General features: G+C 32.5%; 1 protein-coding gene across 1 annotated transcript in view; it reads right to left on the reverse strand.

The window, feature by feature from the left end:
• The window catches only part of Sgcz (sarcoglycan zeta), an 895,063-nt gene that overhangs the window by 285,785 nt on the left and 594,726 nt on the right, over nt 1-14,552 (reverse strand). The gene's annotated exons all lie outside the window — the stretch shown is intronic.

Consider the following 14,552-nt stretch of genomic DNA (forward strand, 5'->3'; position numbering starts at 1 on the left):
TGTTAGCAGACATTGTATGTGTATCATAGAAGGCTTAGATAAACTCTTTTGGCATTAACTCCTCAAGCATTTCCATAATCTTTTCCTCATTGCAAACAATAATTACATTTAAATATATTATATTCTCTTTGTAGAAACTCATTTCTAAATTGTGTAATGCAATTTGAAATTTATTCTATTTGGAATTCATATGAGGAATGCCAATTAAAGGAAAGTTATTTTGTGAATCATGAATTCACATCGACTGTGAAATAGGCAATGACTGATTTTAGGATTTCAACATATAAACAATTAGAATAGTTCAACATCTTAAATCTTCCAAATGCTTAATCTAAGAGATGTTAAAATAGACATTTCTTCATTTTCTAGTATATAAAGACATTTATATACTTGTTATAGTATTATAATAATTATTTGAACCTTCATAACAAATTACATGTTCTTAAAAGGCCTAGGGGCAAAATGAAAATGCAGATGAAATAAATTTCATTAATATATAAAGAAATATTTATTTTTATAATTCTTAATTATGACTAGATTGAGATGATTTATTAAGCAAATGTGGTAGTATTATTTGTAATTTCTGTCAAGAAGAGTGTTTGTTGATTTTGTCTCACTGTGTCGAGCACTAGTGTTAGCTGAATATTCTACTGGCATAGACGGGCCTTTTATATTAAATTCTTTTCTACAGAGTAATTGGTAGGATAAACTATTTAAAATATTTCAATATAGCAAACAGATAATTTATAAATAGTTATTCAGTTAATTATTTGCTGCAAAGAGGCTAATTATGACATTACTGTAGATCTTCAACTGCAAAATTTGAAGGTCATACAAATTCCTTAAATGATTTGAGTGTTTTTGTATTTTTTCACATAGTTTCTTCCTTCACAATGCACTTTCAGAAATTTTTAATATATGATTAGTTTAGATAACATAATTAAAATAAGTTTTCACTTTTAAAAAAGATTAAAAATTAACTTAGACACCAGTCACTAAAGTTTCAGAATAAGTTTTGTGTTAAGTATAATTACATGTCTGTGAGTGATCTGGCTGGCACAATAACTAACATCATTCACAAGCTGCATGTAAACTTAACTCTTATAACCCCAGGTCCAAGCAAATGTAACACAGACAACTAAAAATGAGAAAACTGGATGTTATAAGCCAGACTTGTCTTCTGAGAGACTGGCCATTGCAGAAAGCAGTGAATCTAAGCTACTCCCGAAGGGGCAGGGATTGGCCCAGACTGGTTAGGGAAGCACAAAAGTAACATGTAATTTCAGGGACAAAAGACACTGTTGGTTTGATGAGAACATTGAGATATCACCTGAAAACTGAAATGATGAAAGAGTAGTATCTAAAAGAGTGCAGACCAAACCTGCCGGCCTCAAGAAAAGAGAAGCAGAGAGAGAGAGAGAGAGAGAGAGAGAGAGAGAGAGAGAGAGAGAGAGAGAGAGAGAGAGAGAGAGAGAGAGAGAGAGAGAGAGAGACAGAGAGAGAGAGAGAGAGAGAGAGAGATAAAAATATGTAGGGAAGCCATATGCTGTCCAGTTCTTTCATATTTGGCTGCTCAGACTCTCCTGAAATCTTAATATTCAGATGAGCAACTTTTTTTTTCTCTGCCCTGCACAATTTCGAAGTAGAACCATACATTCATCTCTAGCTGTGTCATCTTACATTATATGCTTTCTAACCCTTCCTTTACCTTTCTTTTTTTCTTACCTATCAATGATTGATCTAGTCAACATACACAAGTCATGTACTGTATGAAGAGAATTTTGCAAGCATGGGATCATTTAAGCATAATAATAAAATAAGTAGTGGTCTTTTAATCTCTTTTCTTTTTTAAGGGTCTCAACATTTATATTCAGGAATTGTTAAATAAAGAGATAAATACTAGAACAAAAATGTGTAGTTTTCATCTACCAATAATTCTCTGTCTTAATGGGACAGGAGGGAGTATTAAATTGGGTTATAGTAGCAATCTTACTCTTGAAAAAGTTTGTTGAGCCAACTAATGCTATGTCTTTTTGGAAATTAGATACGTGAAGAAATTAGTTTCTAAGATCATTACTAGCATATTTAGTTACTTTAAAATGATCTGGCCTTATTTCTGATGTTGTGACAAACACAACAGAAGAAAATGTTCATTGAGCTTAAAGTTCCAGGTTACTGTCTTTATATATCAGAGAAGTCAAGGCAACATTTCAAGCACCAAGTCACATCGCATCTCCAGGTAAGAACAAAGAAAAAGTAAAACACAGGTATCTTTTCTTGCTGGTATGCTGCATATATTCATTCAGCTGTCTTTATCCCTACACAGTCCAGGGCCCTGCCTATGAAATGATGGTTCCCTCATTCATGGTGGGTCTTCCCATTTTAATTAACTCAATAATGCAGCCTCCAAGGATCAGCATTCTCTAATTCCTCAATGTTACTGTCTTTCTAGGTTATTCTAGCTTGTATCAGTTGACAAATTAAACAGTGCATACAACTAATAAAATACCAAAATGAGAATGGTGTAGCCTCTCTTCAAGTTGCTTCTTTCCTTTAGGTCTCCTTATGACCCAAGTAATATTGTCTACCCTGCTTCTGCATTTGTCTTCACACTAAATATATGTTTTAATAAATATGCTTACATAAATAGTAAAAAGCATTTTATTAGGTCAAATTACAGGATTAAATTATTATATGACTTGAGTAGATTAACGATGTATTTTTATTCTTAATTTAAAAACTTGATGAGTGACTTAAAAATATAATATTCTCCAATAAATAGGAAGGAAACAGAATTCTATTAATATACTTGCTTTTAAATAACCTTTATTTTATGAAAAATACGACATTTATTATATTTTAATGTAATTTAGAATTTTTTGTGCTCAGATATTCTTTGATCCTTCAAGATTTCTTTAAATTTCTTTAAGTAAGGACACACTGGCATTGAAATTTAAAGATACCCCTTGGAGCAATTAGGAAGATGTGCTAGATGGTGTGACCAAATTCATCAATTACGATTAAGATGCATAACACACACACATAAAGTCATCAAGGAATCTGGGTGAAATCATGAAGGTGTATGGAGAATCTGTGCCATTTTTTCAAGACCTACTGGTTTAAAAGCATTTTTTAATAAGAACTGTAAGTATTAAACAGAATGGCTAGAAACAAGAAACATTGGTAGATAGTAAAATGAAAATGAACAAATTTAATGAAATAGAGTCTACCATTAAAGAAATTAAAAAAAATTAAAATAGCCAACAATTATTTGAAGTAGGGAGTAGGACTTCTCTCCTGTCTCTAGGTTAAGGAAGTATCCCTCCATGGGGGATGTGTCCGCAAGGTCTTTTTGTGCACTAGGAATACATCCTGGTTCCACTCTCTGAGATCCCTTAGACTGCTCAGTCTTTCTGGATGAGACCCATATTCAGGGGGGCCTGAGTCAGTCCCATGCTGGCTTCCCAGCTATCAGTCTAGTGGACGTTAGCTCCTCCTTGTTCAGGTAAGCTATCTCTATGTGTTTCTGCAACCTGGTCTTATCCTCTCCCTCTGGATTCTAGTTCAACTTAGTGTTTAGTTATGGGTGCTTGCTTCTGTTTCTGACAGGTACTAGATGAGGGCTCCATGGTGGTGGATAAGTTAGTTGTTGATCTCACTATCTGGGAAGGACATTTATGGTAGCCTTTCCACTGTTGCTCACATAGTTAGTTGGCGGCAGTCTTGTAGGTCTCTAGACCTATATTTATGTTCAGTTTTTTCTTCAAACCAATAATGACTCCCACTTTTATGTTCTCAAATGACTTGACAGATTTACATGACCCCACCTGGATGGCATTGCCCTACATGTGGAATTAGGGTGGGAGTATGGGAAGGGAGGGTGGTCAGGGTACATGTGAGGGGGCAGAGAGGGTAAGAGGGAGAGAGAGAGAGAGAAAGGGAAGGAGAGAGACCTGGGACCGACATGTAAAATAAAAAATAAATAATTAAAATAAAAATAATAAAAATCCAAAATAATAATAAAAAATAAATAAAATAAAATTGCCTACAAAGTCTGTATATTTGTTCCACAATATTTTGCTAATTTAAAATTTGTGAATTATATAAAACTTACATTTCACCCTTCCCTTTTCTTCCTCCAAATCTTATCATATAACCCTTCTTGCTTTTTCAAAGTCATGGCCTCATTTTTCATTAACTGTTATTACATGATTATATGTATATCCATAAGTATATTTTTGAAATGTATATTTTGGAGTAGATCATATTTACCCCTATAATTATCCTTTAATGAAAATTTGTGTCAATAATTTTGTATCAAATACTTATGACTGTCATGATAGGTCCTTTAAAGTTTATTGCCTTATAAAAAATTATCTTGGATCTATTTAATGAAATACAAACAAAAAGGTAGCAGCATCATAACTCTGTGTTAAAATTCTAGTGGCATCTTTTGGTATTTGCACATCTTTGCAAATGTTAATTTAATATGTGTGTATAATAGTAGTAACTGAAATGAGGAGGACATGAATGTTTCATAGAGAAACCCTGTCTTGAAAAACAAAACCAAACAAAAAAAGTTACCTTAAGCATAGATAGCATAATGCTTTTATGGCCAATGTGCTTGACTCTGATTAATAGAGACATTCATATGAATAAACCCTTACCAGCATATGGATTTCTATCTAAGTGCATGGACAGAAATATATCATTCTCTTGATATTATGTTAGTCATACAGTAGTAAGCACTTTTGAATAAGTGGTAAGTAGTATTTTTATATGACAATTGCCACATATTGATTAACAGTACTATAAAATTGAAAACACATAAAATTAAGTTTAAAAACATCATCAAAGTGTTATTTGTTTTTTGAGGACAATTATTGTAAAAGAACTGAATATACACTTTAAATTGAGAATAATCCCAAGTCACCTCTTTTAAGAAATTTCCCAGGATTCAGAGATTGTTATGTTGAAATATTGAAAAGTGAATAAAGCTATGAATCCTATGAATAAAAATATGTTTCTTTGATGAACTGGATAATTCACAAAAAAGAAAAAAGAAAGAAAAAAACAAACAAGCAACAAAAAAGCAACAATGGTGTACAGTCCTTAGTACTAGACTCATGTCTTCTGTTCTTTTGATAGAAGAGGAAGCCTGCTCCCTGAAGTTCCTATCTGACTGCCATAGGTGTACGTGTAGATGCCACTCACACAATTTAAAAATACATCAATAAAGAAAGTTTAGAAGCAAATTAAAAAGGACCTTGGCTTCATTTCCCCAAGTCTTATATTTTCACGTTGAAATTGGCAAAATATAGGAAATACATTTATATCATTTTTGTCATGAAATGTCACTAATCATTTTCAAAAACTAATGCTTTTAAATTTGAAATGTAATGCAAATGAAGATCAATGAAATGATTCTTTTATTTGAATGAATTATCAGATTATATTTGTAAACCAAAATTTATTTATAAACACAATGATTTATATTGGGTTCATAAATTCTCAGAATATGGTGTTTCATATCAATATTGAAATTTTATATATATTTCCTCAGTTAAATTCAGATTCATTTCTGTCATTGTTTTTCAACATGTATTTCCATCACAGACTTATTAAATTGATGAATGAATCTCTACAAATGAAATAGACCAAAGTTTGTTTTTCAAAATAAAATTGCCTGAAGCCAGGAGTGAAATAAAATGATTTTGAAAATACAGACTATGAATTCAAAATAATAATGAATGCTTCCTAATCCAGTGTGCCTGGTTTACAGTGTGTTTTATATTCAAAACTTACTAGACCAAGTTTGAAAATAATTCAAATGCTATATATGCTAGTTATTTCTATGTGAGCCTTACTCTACATTGCCAAAGCAGAAGTAGACAAATGGAAACATTTAAAGCACATTGGATTTATAATACAGACATTTTAATCTATCCATTACTTCTTTTTACCCATGCATAGCCATATGCCATTTACTACCTCTGCTTTTATTAGAAATATTAAATAGGTACAACAGTTATTGCATGCTTTTCATTGCCTTGATTTGAGCTGCCCTCTGGAAAACTATAGACTTGAACTGGATGCCATTTTAAAGTACATTGAAGGCTTAATTTTATTCCTCATTTGTATAGTTGTGGTTGTGGTGGTGGTGGTGGTGGTGTTGGTGGTGGTGGTGTTGGTGGTGGTGTTGGTGGTGGTGGTGTTGTGTTTGTGTGTGTGTGTGTGTGTGTGTGTGTGTGTGTGTGTGCACCTGCCTGCACATGTGTGTTCGAGACAGTTTGCCAAGTCAGCTCTCTCCTTCTCTCATGTGTGTCCTGCAGATTTGATTCAGATCCTCAGACATGGTGGTGAGTCCCTTTAGTGCTAAGCTGAGGCATTGAGCTGGGCCCTAAATGACTTTTTAAGCCTTGTTTTTCTTTTGCATCATAACTTATATTCTAATGACCCTCATGTTTCACATACATGTTTCATATTGTTCATAGTTACTTTTTTGACAGATTTTTTTTTTAGGAAAAAAGAAGAAAAAACCTACCTACCCCTTAGTAGTTGCTTAAATTTGAGTAAAAATGACTAAAGTTTTCTTTATAAAGTCAGTGAAAGAATATGTACTGCTGGGCTAAAACTAAGCATGAAAAATTTCATCTGAGAGGGACAATTTGTCAGAAAATTATGAGGAGGTAGAAACAGAGGGCTATAATGGAAGCAGTCTTGCCACATTAACTAAATCATTCACTATCATAAACTCTGTAATAAATCCACTACCTGCTGGAGGACTCACTCTCCCACAGAAACACAGTCTCCCTCCAGAAGGTGGTGCTTCACTTCACTCCTTGGTGAGCACTGAGGAATGAATTGGGAAAATGGAAAAGACAGTGCAGGAAGTTTCACAGAACTCCATGGTCGGTCCTAAGTAACCTTCACAGTCAATTACTTAATGCTCAGGGACATACCATTCAAGTAGTACAAAGCTTACACAGCAATCAGGAGGCTCAAATGTGTTTTTGAAAAAAATCTCTATTTATTCTGTAAAGATGGTATCAATAAAAGAAGCTGTTTTATGCATAAGTTGAAACTTATGCTATACTAAAAGTGTCATAACTGAATAATAGTTGTAGAAGCCTGAGTTCCATGCAGGTTAAAAAGACACATACAGCCACCTGCATCTGGAATCCAGCACTCACTGGTAAGATAAGAGCAAGAGAGAGTATTGGTCAGAGGCTTGAGGGCCAGCTAGTTGAAGTTTGCTGGCAGCAAGAGAGACCTGTACCTCAATAAAATATGAAGTAAAAACCATCTCCTTAAAGATGCTTTCTGACTTCCACAGTTCAAAGCACTTCTTGCATGTGCAAACTCACACTTTGAAAGCACACAACAAGATTCTAGCCAGTATGAGTTGAGGGATCATATTTTCCTGCTCCAGCTGTTTTCATCTTCTAGCTGTATAGGATAGAGTTTTGTACATCATGCCATTCAATATTCTCTGGCCTGTGTTACATATATTCTTGAAAATTTACTATATGATTGTTTAATCTGAGTTCCTGGTATCCTAAAACTTACTCTTATATTTTAAAGTATTATAGCCTAAGGGCATTCTGAAACTAATTTATAGTACAATATCTCAACCCAGTTATAATGGTAGCTATTCTGTCTCATAGACAATGCATCCAACATGTGAACCGACTCTATTCTTGCTACTGAAGTTGATCTGAAAGAAATCTTAGACACCTGCAGATTTTCAATATGTAAGAAAATAATTGAGAAACTTCATCTCATTGGTAATGATAATATGAATAAATGTAATGGGCACACAGCTTGTGGGAAGCTTGACTCATCCATACTATGATCATTATAGAAACTTGTAACATTTACAATCAAGAACAGCCATCGCACTTTAAGTTCCAAAAGTAAATTAGCTATTGTGTATTTTAATGGAACTCAAAAATGGAAACAGGTTTGTGGCACAATGGCCCAAAGAGCTGCCTTTTGAACATGCTAGCTTGGAAAACAAGTAGTTTAATGTCATCAAAATAGTGCTGGCTCTTGACAGAATACCTGTTTCTCACAGGATATAAAATGTTTTAATGATCTGACCATTATATTAGAATTATATAAAAATATTTATTATCCTTTTCTGATATAAACAAGATGTTTCATTCATTAAAAAAACACACAAAACAACTTATTATTAACCACTCACAATTCATTGGCTTAGTACTTGGCATTCAACTCAGATGTTAAGTAATTCCTCACATACTATGAAAATTGACTTTAAACTTTAAACAGGGTCACTCATTTTGTATTCTCTGTAGTCTTATGCAGTTAGTAGTGTTAGCACTTTCTCAGAGATAGAGTCTGGAACCCAAGAGTAGCCCAAAATTTCCCTGCTAAGTAGCCAAACATGGCCTTAGGGGATAATGACTTTAACCCTTAAGGACACCATCAACATTAACTAGATAAACTCATTCATTGACTTACTCATTCACAAACCTTCATAGAAATTCTTTTATCTGTCCTGAATTATGGTATTCTCAGACACACTAGAAAAGGTGGATTTTTTCAAATAGTCTAGCTTGTATCTCTCAGGATGGGTCAAAAGAAAATGAATAAAAGCAGTAAGCACTTTTCTTTCTTGTGATTTATTCACCAACTTAGTGAAAGTTGCAAAAGTATTATATCCATTCTATAAAGTAGGAAGTTGAGCCATAACATAAATAAGTGTAACTTAGGTAATAAAGAAGCACTAAGATAATAAATACATAATTGTACCAGAATCTGAACCCCTCAAAAAAGTTTGGCTTTGGAATCCGTGATTCTACTATTATTCTACTGTTTTTGATACTTCTCAATTTTCTAGGCCAAAATTAGTGAAATATTTCTTTAGTGTATGTGTGCATGTCACATTACCATTTATATTTAATCAAAAACATAGAGAAAAATTCACACACAACTACATTGGGTCAACAAACCACCTAGAAAGTCTTATCAGCAATGATGGGATGACAGGATATAGAAAACCAAGGTCTTCATTCTGGTTTCTAGTGATTGAGGTATTTGATGAGGTTATGTTGACTGTGATGGGCAGGTAGAAGCCCTAGTAAGAGGAGTTTGGAGTCTAGAATCACAGTTATCTTTTCTGACATCTGGAGGCAGATTTCATATTTCTAGATGGTTTGTGAACAAATAGGATTACAGAGGATTCAGGCAGGAAGTTCTATAATTTACTAGTAACTGTTAGTATATGTATGGAGACAATTACTTCATCTTTTCCCAAGACAGAGCGTTTTATTGTTTTTTTTTTTTTAATCTGATCTCAAATAAAAGTAACAGGCAATGGGTAGCAATTTGAAGTAATTTTTCTAAAATAATTTTCTATATCTGTTTTACTGAGTAAAAATAAAGCATTAAACTGAGATCTCTCTGGAATATAAATTGGTTCATTATTAATTACAAATGTTCAGAAATATATTGAGTACAACACACTCAAAATGCTTGTCAGGTCCCAACATAAGGAACTTTGTCTGTATTCTGAGATTTAGTGCAATTTACAGATGACAGTGGTAGAAAAGATAAGCATATTTAAATGGACAGTCATAACTTATTCAATACAATATGTTAAATCTTATCAAAAGGATAAACTGTAAGAATAAAGACATGAATTAAAAAATAAAATAATAATTGTTCCAAAAGAGAAAAAAGTAGATATAATAAAAGATTCCAAAAGGCATCCAATCTGAGGTTTAAGTTTAAGGTTACCTTCCTTGTCTGAAAAGATTAGACTGGTAATGACAATCAAAGAAACCTCAACCACTTTGGGAATGAAACATGGCATTAAATGTCTAAGTTATTAGACTTGTAATTTAGCCACAGAATTTAGTGAATCTTGTATTTGTTTACCTACCATCAATAGTGGTCTATAGGGAAGTTTGTAGGATCATTGTAATTGGAAATTAAACAACCAAACAAAAAAAATGACAAAGTAAACCTATAATTAAGAGGGTAAATAAACAGAGGAGATTTTATTCTAAGAAACCTACAACAGTAAATGAATACATTGTACTTCATCCATTCAGAGAGTAAGAGCTTTTTGTTCCACCAATTTTGTATTTTGTCTAGATATAAGGAACACAACAATGAAAATAAACTAATTGTAATGAATATTGTAAGAAAAAGTAAGAAAGCAAATTAAACCTATGGTTATTCCTAATTTCAACTTCCAATATATCTGTCTTCATCTTTACATACTATATACGATTATCAAAGTTAAAAGAGATGGAAAACTTCACTTAAAAATGATTTGATTTAGAGAGTGTGGCGAGTAAGTAATAAAAAGACATATTAACTATCAAGATCATGTTGTAAGTGCACTTAGCATTATTGGATAGATTGATGAAAGCACTGAAAAGAGTCAGTAGGCTAATGATGAAGATAAAATATCACTGGTCTCATGTTTGACATGAGAAGAGATGGCACTTTAGTGATCATTGAAAAAATCCCACAAGATTGTATGCTCAGTGACATTTTCATGAATAAATATGGGTAATATTTATAATCTGAAATTCAGAAGAAAATCTCTTGAAGAAATCAAAACACAACAGATAAAACAGAAACCACTCTAAAGCCTACAATCATAAGGTGAAAAGACAATCCTGTAAAGATTGGTTATCCTGAGCTTATATAATGTGTAACACTGAAAATAAAGAAAAGTAGGTGATTAAATTAATTTTGTACAAAACATTACACCTATCTATTCTGATTTTTAGTCATTAAAGGAAAATGCTCTTAAGAACTTGTATAAACATGATATAACATATTAATGAAATAATACATTATTAATATAGCATTTAAAATAAAGAGATAAAACAATACAGTAATGATAAATTTGTGATTAAAATAATAGAACCAGTACTTAGATACTGGGAGACTACATAATAATATGGGGGTATTAAAAATTATATCATAGAGTAACTGGTGCACATATTTAATCTCAGCACTCAGGAGGCAGAGGTCGATGTATCTGAGTTTGAGGCCAGCCTGGTATACAAAGCTAAACAGAGAAACCATGTCTTGAAAAGTAAAAACAAACAAACAACAACAGCAAAAACAAGCAAAAACAGTTTATCATTATAAGAAAGATTGGAGCATATACTAAATGTCAAGATAGATGTGATGTTCGGGAAAATGACTCCAGCAATATATAGATGTTTGAATTATGGGTTTCATGAAATTCCTTTCATTCAAAATGACTAAAATACTCAAACCTCTTTCCAGGACTTTCTATCAGCAAACAATCATTCAACTAATAATATCATACTTCAGGAATGTATTTGAGAAATCTACCTTAGCTGGTTATTTTAATTATTTTCAACAGAGTGACTCATTAGTTTCTCTGTCAGTAGTTCATGATTTTATGATTTCCTTTCATTTAGTAGATGACATTTTTACACTTGTTATTTAAAAAGTAGTTGTTGTTTATTAATCATAATCTGATAGTTGTATACAACATATTATGAAGACGTTCATCTTCCATTTCCCTTCCAACTTACCGCATACCTTATTACTAGCTACTTGATATATCCTATAAAGTTATACTGCTGGAGATGTTTACAAATGACTATTGTTGTCATTATTATTAAAATAAATACTTCATGGCTACACAAATTTCAGTTTTCAAATACAAAGTTGATTTACCTAGAATGGGATCTGAAAGACTGTATAGATAGACTTACATTGAACCACAAATATATAGCAATTAATGGACTGACATCAACAAATCCTGCTGGGTTTCACTGATCATAGGAGAATGAGCTTCAAATCTCCCCCTTCAACTCAGTCCTATAATTATTATCTCTCATAGCCATGAAATTATTATTTTTATTTATCTTGTTCTTTTTACCCTGCAGTATTAACTCATTTCCTTCTACTTGGCTTTCTACTACTAGGCATCTCAATAAACAGAATGATTTTATTTGTTACAAAATAACTGGAATTAATAAGGTCATATCAATCATACAGGCTATGTGTAGCACTAGGCACAATGATGTAATTGAGTCAACATCATAAAACATGTCATTAGGTAGCCTTGCAGTGATGAAAACCCAATATTTTGAAAACAATAACAAGTCTACTTTGCTGGAATAAAGGATGTCAACAAATGCATATTCCCATGTTGTGGAAGGTAGCAGTTACAATGAAATTGAGATACATTTTGTACAGAACAACAAGACTCCCCAAATAATTTACTCATTATTTTCTGTCCCTAGTCAAAGTATAGCAACAAGATCTGGTATACTGTAAGAAAAGAAACTGATAACACTGCACTAGGAAAGCATGAAGTTCACTTGTACTGCTCTATGTAGGAGGATTGAAAATAATTTCAGAGTTTGTAACTGCATTTAATTTATAATGTTCTATATAAGATTGCAAAAGACATTCAATGACTTAAATCATGAATTTCTATGAAAAGTATGAAAACTATATTGGGATAGATTGATAATTAGAAATATTATCTTGACATAATTTTGTTTGGATGAGACCATATGCAAATAGCTCAGTAGTTAAAGAAAGGGCAATTCTATTTCAACATAGATAAATTCCAGATTTAAAAAGTAAGTGAGATAAAAAGCAACAAATGCAAATAAAACCACAAGAGGGGAAAACAAAAAACAAAACACTATCACTTTTTATTAACCCCAAGACTATGCTGCTGTATGCTGGCATTTAAATTTTGGCCAGCTGGGGCTCAAATTATGTAGCTTCATGTGTGACAGAAACCCCAAGGCTTACAAGAATCTTGAAGACACAGGTGATGCTTTCAATTACAAATCAAGAATGGCTTTGTAGTCCTTTGTGTCAGCATGGGGCAAAGTCCTAGGAGTTTGAGGCACACAGCCATGTAATTATGTGGTTAGTATACCTTCTAATTAATTTAAATATGTTGTAGAAGGTAACCTGGCTTGAAGCTAAACATTCCCACTTTGTAGTCCCCAGGTGGAAGCAAGTCTCTCTAATGTGACAGAGCTGACCTGCTCTTTCATAAACCAACAGATGACTTTTGATAGAGGAAATCAAACTATTGACATTGCAATAGTTAAAAAATATTTGTTTCATTAAAAGGTATTCAAGTTGTTATGTTTATTCTAATCACACAGTATGTGGGGAAATACTTTACCTATATAGTAATTATATTGTATATTTTTAAAATTAATAATAAAAGAACACATCTTGGTAGATGCAAATTTTATCACTGCACCTCACCTCATACAGAATTCCTTGGCCTGATCCAAAACTGTAGATTCCAAATCATTTCTACAGTATGTTTTGTTTTAGAAAAACCACACAAGCTTCCTGCCTGTCCAGGTTTTCTCCTTACAGTTTATGTCTATTTCCAGCACCTGCAATATCTCAGGACAAATGGAATTATTTCTGAGCTCATTTTTCCCCATGAATATATTTTCTTGAACTGTGATTTGAAAATTTGTTTCTTTTGGGTGGTAGGTTAGGCTACTTTCCAACCCAGGTTCATTCTGCACCCACCCTCCACTGTGACATGAGGCTTAGCGCATTTCCATTTTTATATTTTATTTCAGGGAAAATAATTTTGTTAGCAGAGTCAGAAAGGGATTTTTGTCGTCATTGTTAATTCAGTACCCAGTAGTATTAAAAAAGTAAAAAACCACCCCAATACACGAAACTCAATGGAATCACATCAGCCAACTTCAGATTTGCATTTGAGAATACAGAAAATAAATAAGAAGCATGCAAGTAGCAAGATATACCCCTGGAAGCAAATATATCTGAGCTGTGTGAGCAAAGACACAGCAGAATGGCTTAAAAGGAGGCCTGAAATGTTTAAGCCTTGAGTTTGAAAATGTAAACCAAGCTAAGCTTGAATTTTCTAAGTTGACAAGTTATTCTTATTTGAGTCACACACACATAGATTTATTATACACATTCAGTAATGTGAATCCAAACTCACCAATAAGTTCCAGAATAATTTTGCTACTAAGCTGTTACTAATCATTAAATAATTTCATTTCTGGTCTATTTCTGTTTTATCTTCTATATACCAAGCATATATTCTGAAGGAATGCTATAACCTTGGGAGGTCAGTAATAACTCATTCATCAGTGGAGAATGTCTAGCACATATAAGGAAAATAAAGATAAATATGGAATCGTGAACTATATTAAGAATAACCCAAAAACAGTTTTCTTTTAAAATATTAAAGTTTAAAAAGTCTTTTATCCTGTTCATGTAAAACAAACATTGATTAATGATTATTCTATAAATACATAAACTGTTTATGAATCAAGTTACTCTTTGATTATAATAATCTAAATTTTCCAGTTTTAAATGACAGATAGAATATCATATACACACCAAATCTAAATATATTCAGAGTTATGTTAAAGTAAAATTTATGATCACTTTGGAAACTTTAAAGTATATACCTGTGAAGAATAAAATGAATTATTTGCAATTGAAAATAATAATAGCCATCTTTGATCCCAAAGCAATAGATGTAAAATCATGGTAGTACT

Source organism: Phodopus roborovskii, unplaced genomic scaffold (genome assembly GCF_943737965.1).
Source record: "Phodopus roborovskii unplaced genomic scaffold, PHOROB, whole genome shotgun sequence".
Taxonomy (NCBI): domain Eukaryota; kingdom Metazoa; phylum Chordata; class Mammalia; order Rodentia; family Cricetidae; genus Phodopus; species Phodopus roborovskii.